Source organism: Acipenser ruthenus, chromosome 5 (genome assembly GCF_902713425.1).
Source record: "Acipenser ruthenus chromosome 5, fAciRut3.2 maternal haplotype, whole genome shotgun sequence".
NCBI lineage: Eukaryota > Metazoa > Chordata > Actinopteri > Acipenseriformes > Acipenseridae > Acipenser > Acipenser ruthenus.
In genome coordinates, this window is record NC_081193.1 from 3,421,145 (window position 1) to 3,437,608 (window position 16,464).

Below are 16,464 nucleotides of genomic sequence, written 5' to 3' on the forward strand. Positions count from 1 at the left end.
GTAATTGAAGAATGTAGCTTGAAATGTATAATATAACTAGAACTGTTACAAACTAAGCTTTTGGCACAGCATATAAAGTGTATAGTCAAAATGAATTAATATATAAGTGAATGCATTTATAGAAAAAACTGGTAATTATAAAGCTATTTCTTTGGTAAAGGCACATAAATAGAAAGGTTCATAATACATAATATGCATGTGATAAGTCAGGCAGGCAACACTGGGTTTGAAATATGTATGTACTTAATGTATTCTGTAAACACTCTGTTGGAAGATGAGCTCACATTGGCAGACCAACTCAACCTGGGGTGCTTTTCTGATATGTGGCACCATTTAGCTGAAAAGCACATTCAGAAGTACTGCAGCTGTTAATCCCCATATTTACTTTCTGATAGGAGCCATACTACAGTCCTGTGATTTAACACACATTTTGGTAGTAGTAGTAGTAGTAGTAGTAGTAGTCGTAGTAGTAGCAGTAGTAACAAGTGAGTTTTAAATACACAGCTGGACTTTGTTTCTTTTGGTGTCTGTAGCATGTTACTACATTACTAAGCATCTACTCTTAAGCAAGAAATATGAAAGTTACATATAGAGGACTTTTTATTTTATTGTTACATGTTCCCATGTGTTGCTACAACTGTTTACGTAAGGTGTGTTTATTGTTTTTATTTATTTTTATTTATTTATTTACATTTTAACAACTTTTTAACTTTTAAATTGCATTCCCAACCTCAAGATGGCTTCCCATGTACCCACATAGACCTCTCGGAACTACATTTCCCATCATCCTTCTGCTCACATATGTAACTGAGATGGATTTACCAGTGAGCAGGAGGATGATGGGAAATGTAGTTCTGAAGTTTAAAAAGTTGTCAAAATGTAAAATAATAATAATAATTAAAACAATGCACACACCTTACGTAAACAGTTGTAGCAACACATGTGAACATGTAACCCAATAAGATAAAAAGGTCCTTATGTACCCTTTAACACACTGAATTATTTATGTAAAGTACTGAGACATTAGAGTAAATGTTTAGTGAATCTGACCTAGACATTTTAAAAGAAATACATGATGCCTTTAGTCTTTAGGTGTGTTGTGAGACACAAGCCGCAGCCAAGTTCTTTCAACCACCTGAGAAGCGTATCACAGTACAACAGCACACCTTCAAGCATGTTATTGTGCTTGTGAACTGACCATTACATGAAAACTCAATTTAAAAGAGTTGAGTAGATTAAAGCAGTGACATCACAAGGAATTTGGCCTCACGCTCCCCAACAAAGTAAAGAGCCAAAAGGTCATTTATGATTGCATTTGATCCCACTAATACCAAGGAGATCACATTCAAGTTAATGTACTCATCAATTGTGCGGTTTACCATGCTTTACCCGTGCTATCACTTTTCACTTACTGTGCTTTATCGGACTTTACCATGCTTTACCTGTAATTTACCTAGCTTCCCTATTGTTGTAAAAAGCGTGTAACTATACTATATTGCTATGCTTTTACCTCTAGCGTGTTTTCTTATTAGGGCCAGCCTGTGTTTGACTGAAAGGGAAACAGAAATGCATTTTCATTGACTTACTGTTAACGTGTTGTTATAATTGAAACTCTATGACTTCAAATATTTGTTTATGAACAATGAGATAAGACTGGAGACTTCTAGGTCATGTAACACTGAGAAAGACAGCAACACAGAACTGCATGTTCTGCCCATAGTTTCAATAAAGTACTGAATGAGGGTTAAATAAGAACTTCACCCATAAAGAAAACGGAAAAAAGAAAGGTTGACGCATAACTGCACAATAGTCAATACCTCCAGTGCAAAAAAGTTTATAATCATGTATCCTTGTTTTTCTTTTTCTATTTTATTTTTCCTTCTTATAAGAAACATTTAAACATTTTTAATGCATCATTTTTATATTCGGTTTAATTTCTGTAAGTCGCTTTGGATAAAAGATAATACTTCAGGCAGGGTTGGTTAGGGTTGGTTGTAGGTGCTCTGAAGCGCCCTCCTCGGCCCATGGTAGTCCTACTCTGTGACGTCATTGTAGTTTGTTTCCCTGCACTTCATTCTGTGTGCCTCGAGAACTCGAACAGCAGGAAGAGGAGCAGCAGCAGCAGAGAGAGCGGAGTCTGGATCTGCCGCTGGGAATCTCGATTGCAAAACCCGAACTTTTATTAATAAACGACAAGAAATACTCAGAGTGCAGTTCACAAGCTCGCGTAGTAAGTAGCCTCTCCATGCACTTTCTTGTTGGTTGGATGTCGGCTATTGTTTAGTTATTTCAATGCTATTCTGTTGTTATTTCTACTCCAGCTTTGGAAACTAAAGTGTAGGAGGGAGGGCTCGCCGGTACTGTTGATTCTAATGGCAATGCTAATGCTAATGGAGGCTGTCAAATGCAGGACGAGGCAGTAACCCTATTTATTATACTTCCAATACGAATAGAATCATATGGAATAAACGTCGTAGTGGAAATCGGGGATGCGCAACGTTTACTTTAGTTTAGCCGGTTACTGTATCTGTGGTATTCTGTCCGCATCGGTGTTGCGCGGATGGTGTAGCATTTAATTATTTATGATCTTGTTGGGCAGGCAGTGAATAACATCATGCAAAACGAAGTTACTCCAACTCCTAAACTACACGACGGTATAGTGTTAACCCTTGGTAGACTATGGCTTTGTTTATTATTATTATTATTATTATTATTATTATTATTATTAATAATAATAATAATAATAATAATAATAATAATAAACAGCCACCGAGATTTACAGTTTCACCTGTGTGTAAATTGTGTGCGGGAATGTAGTTGAAACAATGTCTCACACGTTTCAGTGGAGATTTACAAAAAGGTTTGCAGATTGTGAATGAAGGCAGAACGAGGGTAAATTACAGTAACGACCAACAGAGGAGAAGAAAAATAAATGTGGAGCAGGCCTTCAGTTTGACACAGAAAGGCTGCAGTAGGATTAAGGGCAGTGCAGAGGGAGATGTAAAGGTCAAGGTTTAGTGTGCTGCTCCAGTGCACCTCTGAAAACACACAGAATCAGGACCATGGAAAAGCACCACGGAAGTGTTGCCCTGAGTAAATCACTCAGTAAATACAGAGGTACTGAGTCCAAGAATAACCACCCAGCCAGTAAATATCATTCGAATGGAAACTGTTCAGCAGGTGTTACAAATGTACCAAGTCACTAAATGTACAGTAAGGGAATAATAATATTGTAATGCAGATGGTACTGCCTTCATGCACACAATGACATGTATTGTATAGCAGTGCCTTAAACACAACCTCTACTGGGATCCTTAACCTTTGCACTGTGGTCCCACTTTATATTGTGGTTTGCGATTCCATTTTATGATGGGAGTGATGCAATAATATAAGTTTGTCCCTGAAAGTGGTTTCTGAAAAGTCAGACTATAGCTTATCTTTCTGAGTTCTGTGGAACTTTTTGTTAAGGGAAGAACAGGTAGTAAAGGTCAAAGTGCTTGTGGATTGAGCCAATTAACCATGTCAGATATGTGGTGCAGAAGAACACTTTGGTCACAGCTAAGATAATCTAGTACAGGTGTTGAATTGCATACCTTGCATACTGTACAGCCTGTGCTTTCTCTGTGGTTGTGTTATACTGTAGTAATTGAATACTAAAAGTGCAATATAAAAAGCTAATCTCCTCATAGACAGTAACTGGTATTTGACCTTAGAAAGCTGAGTGCTGTGTGTAATGATTTGCTTTGATTCAGTGGTGTATCCAGTAATACAGAACTCTGGAACCTGTAGACTATTTGATCATGATAATGTACAGGTTATACTGCTGGTTCCTGTGTAGATGCTTGCAAACAAAGTGTTTTTCATTTATCTGATGAACAACTAAACCTGTCAATAGGTACTACAATATAGCAAAGGCGCTTCTGAACTGCATTCTGGGAGAACATGTCTGTGTATAGTATTACAGGAGAAGATACTGCACAAAGAAGGAAGCAAACAAAAAGAACTTTCAGGAATCTGCCAGCTCAGTTCATTTTGTATAACCACAAACCCTAACAGAGGAACACTCTTTGACTTGAATGTTTGGCCGCTGTAGTGTTGTTAAGAGTCCTGTTTGAATCTGAAAGCCAGCCCTTTAGCTGTGAGTGGTGTGTAGGTGTGTGTGGTGGGGAGCAGCACAGGTACATTATTGTGCTCGTAATCAGTGACCTCTGTTATGAGTTTCTGATGCAGACATTAAGCAGGGGGGGATGGGGGATCATGTAGTCAGACTGCCGTGAAAGTTCAAACGTGTAAGGTGTGGTTTCGACTGTAAATTGACAATACTGCTCTGGTGTATGCAGTTAAGTAGTAACTGTTTCTGTTGTATAGTGGGGTGTGGGTTGTATAGGATTAATTTCCCAAACACTGGGGGTATGTATCATTACAACCCCTTGGGCTGAGCAGCTAAACCTAAAACACAGGATGTTTCCATTTCTCATGGATATCCTTCTGAATCCATTTAATAAACTACAGTCTGTGACCTGCCAGCACCCAGTGTTCTGGATTATGGCCCACAGCAGATGAAATGTCCCTATTATAGTATCATATAGTTAAGTACTGTTGGACTGTTGAAATATCACAGCATAACATGACTTCTCTCTGAAAGTCAGACACGGTTATAGGGTGGAAATAATAACAATAACAACAGAACTCGGAACTACAAAAAAATATTCTTGTCAACACCCTCTGGGCAATAAATGGGATTCTGATGAGAATGAGGGCACCTCCACTTCAGCGATCGAGAAATGCTTGTGACCTACTTTTTAAAGGCAATGGCATCCGGTTGGCTGAGCTATTGAAAGCTAGTGTATATCAGTTCTGACAGTGCTTTTGTTTTGTGTCCTGCAGTACTGATCCCTGCTGGGGTGTATGGTGTAGGACTGTGCAAGTTTTGCCGGTTCCCTGTCTGTAATTGACTTCCTTTAACTCGTACTGCACCAGCCTAATACTGTCAATGTTTCTGTTCTGTGATTTGGGGAAGTTTGTTTTGAACCCTGCATGGTTTGTGGAGATATGAAGAGATACAGCACCATGTTTAGTTCTGTGGTAATTGTCCTGAATAAAAGCCCATGCAAATTAAACCCAAGCCCTTTCCTGTGATCACATTTGGCAATCGAGCAATACAGTGAACAGGAGCAATATCAGGACTATCGCTGGTAAAAGCATTGCCTGTACTGTACTGAAACCTGCCAATGATTGGGGGTAAAACTGGAAACCATGTGAAACCTCTCTTTAATTCAGCAGAGTAGTTTCAGCCATCAAAAAACAAAACAAAACAAAATAAAACATAAAAACCTTCCCTTTTAGAATTGTGGTTTATGTGGTACAACCTCAAAAGCTTGTTCTCTTTCCCTATAGCATTAGAAATGGGGTCACTATGGTACAATATGCCAGAAGTACCAGAGATCAAGAAGAACAGCCCATGCAGACTACCGAAGAACTGGGATAGATTTTGTCACGAGTGACCCTAAAACCCTTCCCTTGTACAAGTGCGAGCACCTTTTTTGAGTGAAAGGCATATGCAGCCAAGATGTCTGACTCTTTGATAGAAACAGTTTATTTGAAGTCTTCCCACTGACGATGGGAATGAGAATGTAGAGATGGGAGCCCAGCTAACAAGACTGAAGTTTTTGTAGGTATCAGGCTTTTAAAGACTGTCACCCACACCTGAGAGCAGAAACTGTCACAGCTACTGGAATCAGGCTGATCTTTGGGATACAAATTGAGCATTTGTGCAACTGCAACAGATATTGTAATGACTGTAATGTGTTTTAAAGAATATACAACCATTAGAAAATATTATTAGCAGATCTGTGTAAGGCCTATGAGAAGGGGTTCATTGCATTGAAGGTCAAACTGACCTGCTGAAAGTTCCAAACCTCTCTTATCAGGCAAAAGCATCTTTTTAATTAGACTCAGAGTCTCAAAACATTCTGATCCAGCAAAAGCAGAATGGTAGAATCTATGAAGCACAGTTAATATGCTAGAAGCAATCGAACTAGGTTTGATTATAGTAAGAAAAAACAAAAGTATTTAAATAAATAAGAAACCTAACATAATAACATTAAGTAAATGTATGAGCAGTCCTAAGTTTTAATATTCAAGGTTGCATTTGCTGCTAATTAAAATGAAGTAAAATAGAATTGCAGTTTATAAGAGATTGCTGAATTAGAACTACGTGTTATAAAATTTAAAGTATAAACTGTAACTCTAACAGTAAACTTGCTGAAGGAATACAACTCATGTTGTAACCTCTTTCTCACCTGCTTGTGGTACAGGCAGTGTTGAAGATGACTCATTGGTGTTGGCTGATGAAACGGGGGTTTTTCTGATGGTCAGCGATGAGCAATCTCGTTAATATTAACGAATGGAAATACCTTTCGGATAACAGAAGATAGGAGTTTATCTTACAATTATCATTTTCTATCTATAACAGAAATTAATTAGAACCTGGCAGGAAGAGATGTGAATGGAAAGTGTAGGACGTGTTAATACGTTAAGTTAGAGCAACTGTTATACAGAAGTAACTTAATTAGAAATACATCTAATGCCATTTAAAGATAAACTGTTGAAAGAACACAGTAAAAGTATATTATAACAGAAGCATGGTGTTGACAATATTGCAACCATATTGTTGACACATTTGCAATAATGTTCATTTCATTTAATAGATTTAAGAATTAGTTCAGTTTCTCCAACTAAACAAAAAGTCTTTTAGACATTACTATTTCAATTAAACCAAAGAATATACATGTTTAGTTTATATAAAGATTTTACTGCAGTAAGAAACAAAGGTATTTATGTACAGGGAAACTGTAAAGTGAAATATTTAGATGTTTGTCTCGGACACACAGTAGAATTCTGGAAGGGCATTAGACCTTCAAAAGATAAAGCTTAGTCTTTGGCACCTCAAAGCAGGATTCGGTGTTGGCTCTTGAAAGCGGGATTTGCCAACCTTGAATGATAACCAACTGAAGATGCTTTAAGAAAGACAGGAGTATGTATCTCATTATATTAAGAAAATAATGAGAGCTGAGTTGACACTGTATGCTTATTCAAAGGCAGTCTTTGTCAAATACTTTAACACACATTTGTATGTGAAGTTAAACCCATTGACAACACACTGAAAAGGTAACATATGTGGCTAATTTTTCTGACCCAGGTTAATATCATTAAATAGATCTGGTGTTCCATATTAAAAACATATATACACATATACTTGTATTGTATTTGGTAGCAAGGACCCTGTGAACTCCAGTTCACCTAATTTTTAGAAAAAGGAGGAGTTGGAAAAAGAGAGTGATGAAATCATGTTCCAATATTTTTTATATCCAATCAGATTTGAAAAAGGAGTTGACCAGATCCTTCTAGAATGTATAATGAACTTAAAGATAAGAAATGACAAGGCAAATTGATTATCAGATTTAACTGGGACTCCTGATGTATTCAATGCAGGGAAAATCCTATAAAAACCAAGGTAAAACCCCAGTCAAGTATCGCACGATTTGCTAACTACAAGCTGTGTGATCCATGCTCTGAGGATCTCTGAAAAACCGATTGCTGTTTGGTCCAAGTCAAGTCTCTGCCTTTTGAAGACAGTTCTTATTTTTCAATATATCCTACACTACACTTCCATATACTGGAAGGTAAGCATATATTTGAATTTAATATCTCTTTTATATTGATGCGTTGCTATAAGGTATAGCAATTATGTTTTAGTCTAAAGAGAGTGATGTATATTGAATGTAGAATTTAGCAGTGGCCGTTTTTAGCTTTATGCATGCATAGCCTAAAGGCTAAATATATAATAACCATGTCTGTATAACTATATTCAATAAACCGAAGGGGCACTACTACTGCCCTGATTCATTAAAACTTCAAATTAAATGAGTGTGTGATTTTCTTGAATATTAAAAAGTTGTCTGGACATATAGCCCGCCCAGTGCATGAACAAAACCACTACTGGAGTTTAAAACATCTCTGACCTCCTTGAACGTCTCCCGAGTTTATGAGTGTGCTCAGAGCATATACAGTGGCTCTCAAAAGTATTCACCCCCCTTTGGACCTTTCCACATTTTATTGTGTTACAACATGGAATCAAAATGGATTTAATTAGGAGTTTTTGCCACTGATCAACACAAAAAAGTCCATAATGTCAGTGAAAAATAAAATCTACAAAATTAATTACAAATACAAAAGAGAAAATAATTGATTGCATAAGTATTCACCCCCTTTGCTATGACACACCTAAATAAGCTCTAGTGCAACCAATTGTCTTTAGAAGTCACATAATTAGTTGAATGGAGTCCAGCTGTGTGCAATTAAGGTGTTTCACATGATTTCAGGTTAAATACACCTGTCTCTGGGAGGTCCCACAGTTGGTTAGTACATTTCCTAACAAAAACTACATCATGAAGATGAAGGAACATTCAAAGCAAATCCGGAATAAGGTTCTTCAAAAGCACCAATCGGGTAGGATATAAGAACATTTCCAAGGCATTGAATATCCCCCGGAGCACAGTAAAGTCCATTATTAAGAAATGGAGAGAATATGGCACAACTGTGAATCTGTCTAGAACAGGCCATCCTCAAAAACTGAGTATCCGGGCGAGAAGGGCACTAGTCAGGGAGGCCACCAAGAGGCCTATGGCAACTCTAAAGGAGTTACAGTCTTCCATGGCTGAGCTGGGAGACACTGTGCATATGGCAACAATAGCCCAGGTGCTTCACAAAACTGGCCTTTATGGGAGAGTGGCAAAAAGAAAGCCATTTGAAAAAAACTCACATCAAATCTCGGCTAGAGTTTGCCAGAAGGCATGTGGGAGACTCTGAGACCAAGTGGAAGAAGATTCTATGGTCTGATGAGACCAAAATAGAGCTTTCTGGTCTCAACGCTAAGTGCTATGTTTGGCGCAAGCCTAACACTGCACATCATCCAAAGCCACACTGGAGTGGCTTAAAAACAAAAAGGTCAATGTCCTGGAGTGGCCCTGTCAAAGCCCGGACCTCAATCCAATTGAGAATATGTGGAAAGAGTTGAAAATTGCTGTTCACCAAAGGTCTCCATCCAACCTGATGGAGCTTGAGCAATTTTGCAAAGAAGAATGGGCAAAGATTGCAGTGTCCAGATGTGCAAAACTGGTAGAGACTTATCCAAATAGACTCATGGCTGTAATTGCTGCCAAAGGTGCCTCTACCAAATATTGACTCAAGGGGGTGAATACTTATGCAATCAATTATTTTCTGTTTTGTATTTGTGATTAATTTTGTAGATTTTATTTTTCACTGACATTATGGACTTTTTTTTGTTTTGATCAGTGGCAAAAACTCCTAATTAAATTATTATTATTATTATTTATTTCTTAGCAGACGCCCTTATCCAGGGCGACTTACAATTGTTACAAGATATCACATTATTTTTACATACAATTACCCATTTATACAGTTGGGTTTTTACTGGAGCAATCTAGGTAAAGTACCTTTCTCAAGGGTACAGCAGCAGTGTCCCCCATCTGGGATTGAACCCACAACCCTCCGGTCAAGAGTCCAGAGCCCTAACCACTACTCCACACTGCTGCCCTAAATCGACTTTAAAATCCATTTTGATTCCATGTTATAACACAATAAAATGTGGAAAAGTCCAAGGGGGGTGAATACTTTTGAGAGCCACTGTATATTTAAATAAAAAGAGTACATTGTGGAAATTCTGACAATTTACAGATCTGTCACCATTTTGACATCATTGTTAATTTAGTACTGTGGCCTAAAATTACCTCTGAAAAATATGATGAATTTAGATACTAGCCTATATCCCTGTAATTGTGATCTAAGGTAAGCCTCAGATAACTGAGCTCTCCTTGTAATATCTGCTGGAATCCACTGTTACTGTACTGCATTCCCAAAGGAAAGAACTCATTAATTAAATTCATTTCTGGTTTAGCGCACGGTACGCATTGAGACTATTATTCAACATGCTCCCATGGGGCTGTTTATATTAAAAAGCTTTATTCAAATGCAGCTTCAGATCGTTTTTTTTCTTGTATAATAATATGAAATACTAAACAAAATGAACAGGGCGTGTTTGTTTGCACTGTAGTGAGGTGCACATACTGAAGGCAGCAGCCCTCTAATAATGGTGCAGTGCAGTGTGCTGTACACGTCCGGGTCATTTCCAGAGAGCGGCAGGGTGAGGTCTCATTACTACCTGCATATTTGTGTGTTGAGTATTAGGACAGACAGGTTTGTCTAATTCAAATTAAAATAAAAACTCTACAGGGGACACATACTTCAAAATACATGCCAGATGTAGCACATACTTTTTGTGTGCCCGTTTCATCCACAGAAAAGTTTGAACTCTATTAGTCATTCTGGGGATGTCCAATCGACAAGTCAGACAAACATTTCCCATGATATAATCATCATCATTGATAAATGCATCTGGTCTACATAGTTTTACCAAGCTTCTTTTTAATAAATCCTTTTAAAATACACCTTTGGCAGAGCATGCTGCTTTATGTACAGTACTGTATATTATGTACTGTTGTGCTGCATGGGTTTATTTAGTTTTTCTGTCTAGAAAATAATCTCACAATGAGCAGGATAACTTACAGTTCATTTGTCATTTTATTGGTCATAAAATGATGTCTGTTATTTAAAAGCACGCACACACTCTCGAAACTGTTGTTAATGGAAAGGCTTAAGCACGGTTTTGGTTTTGTAAAAGTATATTACATTCTGTAGAACCAATCATCCTGAAAATGGTTTCTGGTGACTCCCTTTTTTAATGAATTTCCTTCTGCCTTAATTCTGTCTTCATTGATTTAGGTATAGGGCTGTTTTATTACGATTACTTTAGATCTAACCTTTGTCCTCAATTCAGACGTGAGCCCTGTCCATTCTGCTGTTTCCTGATTACTGTTGCTGTTGATTACTGACAATCCAGAACATAGTTGTTTGCTCAGTGTACTGTGCACTTGTGTAGAGTTCATATGATAACAGTGTCGATGGAAAGCATAGTTATCAGTGTACAGAAAGCTGAAGCCTTGATCAATGCTATGAGAATTCTGAGGAGATAATCAAGTGGGGGTGGGGCCTATTCCCTTGGGACTATGTGATCATTGTGTGTGTGTCACTGAATGAATGTTCTCTTAGACTTGGGAAGCTTCTGTCCTTTAACCCTGCTGGAATGCAAAGCTATCAAACTGCTTGCTACTTTATTGGTGGTGCTTTAGTACAACTTAATAACTGGTGTCTCATCAATCTTTAACACTCATCTGCATGCAAGAATAGTCTTAAGTTATTCCTAGTCAGTGCCATCAAAAGGTGGAGTTTTGAACTTTTAACAGAGTTCAAAAAACAAGTTTCATGACTTGGTTTCCCAGTTTCAGTTGTCATGTCACCATGTGTCGGTGATTTCACTCTGGTTAAGGGAAGAAGCAATGAAAAATTTAAATATACATTTCCCAAACTTCTGTAATGTTTTGTTTGTTCACTACAGTGAAAGCAGGTTAGAATAACTGCAAAGTAGATACAGATGAAACAAGGCTTTGCAGCATTTAATACATGTTTTCTTATTATTTATGTTGGGGAAGCTTTTCTGAAATCTATTTTCATTGTACACTGTACACCCTTTAGGTGCTGCACATACACGCAGGCTTTTATACTTGGTATGCTCACATTCATTCTTTAGTCAGGTATATTGCAAGTGCAGATTTTCGAGTACAAAAAATAAAATGGAATATTTGTATTGAAATTAGTTTTTGCTGGTATATCTATTTCAGGACACACATTGTGCCCAGAATGCTGATTTCACTTTGCTCCCGTCCCATGTAAGCCTGCCAGTCAGTGTGGATTACAGGAATATCAACTGGGGGTGTGTTTATTGAAGGTTTAAAGGATTGTCATGCTTTGATGACTCTTGTGTGAAGGACAAGTTTGTGAGAATATTTTAATCTATTTTAATAATGTGAGTTTAGTCTGATGTTTTACCTTTGAAAACATGCATTAAAGCTACAGTATGACTATAATTAGTCTTAATGAACAAGTCTGGGTGTGGTAGCTTTACACACCCTGTGGCTCACAGTACTGTATTTCTAGTTTATAATCTTGACCAGTTTGGTCACATTTTTTTTGGATGACACTGTTCAGTATATTTCCTTTTGCTAATTAATTTACAGTACTGGCCCTGTAACAGAGAAGACAGGAACTCTGAAAGTGTTCCCATATTACAATTGTCCGAAGTGTAGCATGTTGTTCAGTCCAGCTGAAATGGGACGCATTTTATTGGTTAGCTTTCAGAGTCAAACATGGAATTTGAGGGATTTTTAAAACTACTGTATCTTAATGCTTTATGAATGTTTAATCAAATTAGTTTTGGCCGTTGTGGTCAATTAGCTTTTGTGTCTTTGGATGCTGACTTGCAGATTTGTGTCTGGAGGAATACTTAAATATATTTAATAGTATTTTTTTTTTTCCATTTATTTATTTCTCGATGCTTCTGGGCACTGAAATTCACCTGTGACTTTAAGGATACCCTACTGGATATTTTAATTGAATTTTCATTATTATTATTATTATTATTATTATTTATTATTATTATTATTTATTTATTTATTTTTCCCTGCTGGGTTCAGATTAGTTTCAGGGAAAGCAGAATGTTGTAATTACAATAAATGCAATTGAGCAATTGCTTTGAATTGAGCAATTCTTGTGCTGCTTTGACTCCTGAATGAATGCGGTGTTGTCCATACTGTGTGTTCCACATTGACTGTATATAAGGAACCGATACAGATTTCAAATGGCTCCTCTTATTGAGTGTGCTCACTTCGGTCATCAGGTGTGCTTCTGTGCTGAAAGGTGTTCTTTCAAATGGTAGAGCGCCCTGTTTGCACATTAAAAGCATGTGTTGAAAATATGAGCCTTGTGTTTAGATTTCTTGATCCATTGTGGAATGTAAACTGGATTGATTGGTGACAAACGGTCTCGGAAGGCTGAGTGATGGAACCATGTAGTAATCGTTTTCTTAGTGTAAAATGAACCATGATTGTCTGATGAGACACTGCAGCTGTTAGGCTTTCAGATGAGTCTTTTCATGCCAAGTGCAGTGCTGTAGTCAAGCTGAAATGCAACGGAACCAGTTCCGGTACTGTTTTCTATAAGCGGCAGTGGTGTAGTCGAAACTTGCATAATAGGCAAGCCAAGTCACATGACTCCCATCTCCTGCACAACTGTCTGATTCAGTCAGTAGTCCTCTTGATGCAACGGAAAAAGTATTAAGATCTCCTTCTATTACAAACTACTTTTTTAAGAAGGCTAAAAATGCTGATGAAAACTACAGCAACAGTGGGTCGACTAGGACCGTGGACACAAACGCAAACAAAGTCTTCCTGGGGTGGCATGCAGTGTTTTAGAAAATCCAACATTTCAATGGCACTTCGGTACCTTCAGATTTAGGACCACACCACTGGCCAAGTGGACCAATATTGAGACAGCTGTAGGCTCAACAGGGGCTTATGAATTCAGAGCAAAGCTTTCAATACAATCAGGATTATTATTATTATTATTATTATTATTATTATTATTATTATTATTATTATTATTATTATTATTATTTATTTCTTAGCAGACACCCTTATCCAGGGCAATTTACAATTGTTACAAGATATCACATTATTTTTACATACAATTACATTATTTTTTACACATTATTTTTACATACAATTACCCATTTATACAGTTGAGTTTTTACTGGAGCAATCTAGGTAAAGTACCTTGCTCAAGGGCACAGCAGCAGTGTCCCCACTTGGGATTGAACCCACGACCCACCGGTCAAGAGTCCAGAGCCCTAACCACTACTCCACACTGCTGCCCAATACATAATCATTATTTACAAAACTTGTTCTTCTCATTGCTTGTTAAAAACTGTAATGTTTCTGCATTGGAAGCATACCTTGGGTTCAATGAAAGTGAGGGAGTCTGCATGGCAAGCTGCATTGGAAGCATGTCTTGGGTTCAATGAAAGCGAGGGTGTCTGCATGGCAAGCTGCATTGGAAGCATGTCTTGGGTTCAATGAAAGCGAGGGTGTCTGCATGGCAAGCTGCATTGGAAGCATGTCTTGGGTTCAATGAAAGCAAGGGCATCTGCATGGCAAGCTGCATTGGAAGCATGTCTTGGGTTCAATGAAAGTGAGGGAGTCTGCATGGCAAGCTGCATTGGAAGCATGTCTTGGATTCAATGAAAGCGAGGGTGTCTGCATGGCAAGCTGCATTGGAAGCATGTCTTGGGTTCAATGAAAGCGAGTGTGTCTGCATGGCAAGCTGCATTGGAAGCATGTCTTGGGTTCAATGAAAGCGAGTGTGTCTGCATGGCAAGCTGCATTGGAAGCATGTCTTGGGTTCAATGAAAGCGAGGGTGTCTGCATGGCAAGCTGCATTGGAAGCATGTCTTGGGTTCAATGAAAGCGAGGGTGTCTGCATGGCAAGCTGCATTGGAAGCATGTCTTGGGTTCAGTTCCCACACAGGGTTTATATTGCAAACTTATAAAAAAATTGTGTATTTATGTGTAACAAACACATTTTTTATGTGAAAAAAATGTAGTTGATATGAATGATGCTTTAATTGAACGTACATACTTTTGCAGGCATAACTTTAATATATATATATATATATATATATATATATATATATATATATATATATATATATATATATATATATATAGAAGGAGTGGTTAAAGAAGACAAACAAAATGTGAAAAGACAATGTAAAAAGAATGGCTGGTAAACAAAGTGTTAAATAAGGTAAAGTGTTTGGGATTAAAACTGACGAGAGTTAAGGAAAGTTATTTAAGAGGTTAAAAACAAATACATTTGGCTTAAAAGTACTACAAATAATAAATGTATTTACGTGGGGATGATACACAGAGGCTTTAGGACCATGTGGAAGCTACTGGGGTCAGAGTTGGCTCCAGTTCAAATTAATTGTTCAATTTAATGAAGGTCAATTGTTTAACGATGTAATTGGTTATTTAAAATGTGTTTGATTGGCGAGTGGGAGTGGGAGTGGGAGAGCGAGAGTGACAGTGAGCAGAGAATATTTGTTATTGAATTGCTGGTAGACTAACACATTGGAAAAGGTATTTGGATTACGACTCTTGATTGTGATTTGGTTTTGCTGACGAGGGAACAGGCTTAGCCTGCCTCGTATTCAGATAGTAACAACACCTGTTTAGGTAGGGCCCGAGAACGGGTTAGGCTTTTGTTTTGTTTCTATTTATTTTGATTGTGAAAAATAAACACACGCTACGGCGTTGCCTGGTTTCATTTGGTTTATCTGAAAAGGAAAAAACTTGTGACAAACAAGGCAATCTGTCACAGTATATAAAAGTCACAACTACATAAGCGCTACGCTATACAGATTCACATCTTAACCCTTTCAACAGACTAGGCTAATATTTACATTGACACTATCCAAATGGCAATACATTGCCTCAATATAGGTTGAACAATTTTGCTATTCCTGTAATGTGTGTATCCATTAAGTGAAAAATGAAGAGATATTTGAAACACAAATGGATTGGAAATGTGAAAAACGCCAAGTTATCAAAAGTGCCCAGCCATTTAAAGTGGAGATATCAAAAACACAAGCTAAGTTTCAAGAAACCATTGGGGCAACCTTGCCCAGCACCAGGCAAATGGGCACAACTGTAAAAGCGGTGGGGGTCAAGGTTTCCCCAATTGTTTCTACTAACTTGGCTTGTGTTTTTCAGGCACAATAAAAGCGGACTGAACTTGCATCAAAAACACAAGCCAAGTTAGTAGAAACAATTGGGGCAACCATCGGTTTCACAGCTGTGCCTATTTGCTTGGTGCTGGGCAAGGTTGCCCCAGTGGTTTCTTGAATCTTAGCCTGTGTTTTTGATTTCTCCACTTTAAAAGGCTGGGCGCTTTTGATAACTTGGCGTGTTTTCACATTTCCAATGTGTTTTTGTTTCAGATTGTACAATACATGTACTGTACTGGGAACTTGTGTACTTCACTTTTTTTTTTTTTATTCTTGTCAACTGAAACTTTTTTTTGTCACAGTGTGTGTGAGAGAAAACTTGTCAGCAAGTGACCTTTTCAGCCCTGAAAAGACTGCACTGTAGCTTTGTGGTTTCTTCTGATTTCATAACATGAGGTCTAGAATGCTTAGATTACTGTACATTTTCTTCATTTCGCTTGAGAGGTGGTTTGAAGATCACACTGAATGAGCCCAGTGGATTAAGGGGCTCTTCTACACCAGGGTTAATACAGTATGCACAGAATGAAATGCGTCACTGCTTTAGGACCTGGGTTTAATTAGCGATTAAGAACAAGACCTGTTTCAGAAGGGCCAGAGTTGCTCATTCCTGCCTTAGATACTGCAAAGAATTACTGAATCGGTTG

The 16,464-nt window shown here is 37.8% G+C and overlaps 1 protein-coding gene across 8 annotated transcripts in view; it reads left to right on the forward strand.

Annotated features, from left to right (window-relative positions):
• The first annotated feature begins 2,000 nt into the window (after positions 1-2,000).
• Positions 2,001-16,464, forward strand: part of myo6a (myosin VIa) — an 84,522-nt gene continuing 70,058 nt past the window's right edge. For 6 of the 8 annotated variants that reach the window (XM_034917859.2, XM_034917860.2, XM_034917861.2 and 3 more), the window contains exon 1: positions 2,002-2,230. The gene's annotated coding sequence lies outside the window, so the exon portion shown is untranslated. Of the gene's footprint in view, positions 2,231-16,464 lie in introns of all 8 variants that reach the window. The other 2 variants (XM_034917858.2, XM_034917863.2) reach the window with 2 other exon arrangements.